The sequence below is a fragment of the Buceros rhinoceros genome, unplaced genomic scaffold (genome assembly GCF_000710305.1).
Source record: "Buceros rhinoceros silvestris isolate BGI_N320 unplaced genomic scaffold, ASM71030v1 scaffold25383, whole genome shotgun sequence".
In the NCBI taxonomy this organism is placed as follows: Eukaryota; Metazoa; Chordata; class Aves; order Bucerotiformes; family Bucerotidae; genus Buceros; species Buceros rhinoceros.
This window is the reverse complement of record NW_010405722.1, coordinates 10,093-10,402: the sequence shown is the minus strand read 5'-3', so window position 1 is coordinate 10,402 and position 310 is coordinate 10,093.

Genomic DNA, 310 nt, shown 5'->3' with positions numbered 1-310 from the left:
TAGTGGAAGGGAAAGAAAAATCAGGCTGAGCGGCTGGTGCATGCCGAGCGGTTCCGCCGCCGGAGCCATCTGATGAATTTTTCTGCCCTGTTTCTGTTTTGTATAGATGCATTTTTAATGCGCTCTGTTTGATCTGTTTATTGCCTGTCTCGGCGGGTGACAGGGGAACAGAAATCACCAATATTCCTGCTCGGTGCCTGGCAGGTCACGGGGGGTGAAACTCTTCCCCACCCTCATCCCAAACCCTGCCAGGATGGGGGACCAGCAGTAGGAGGGGATGGAGCAGCATCGTCCCAGGGTGCCTGGAGGA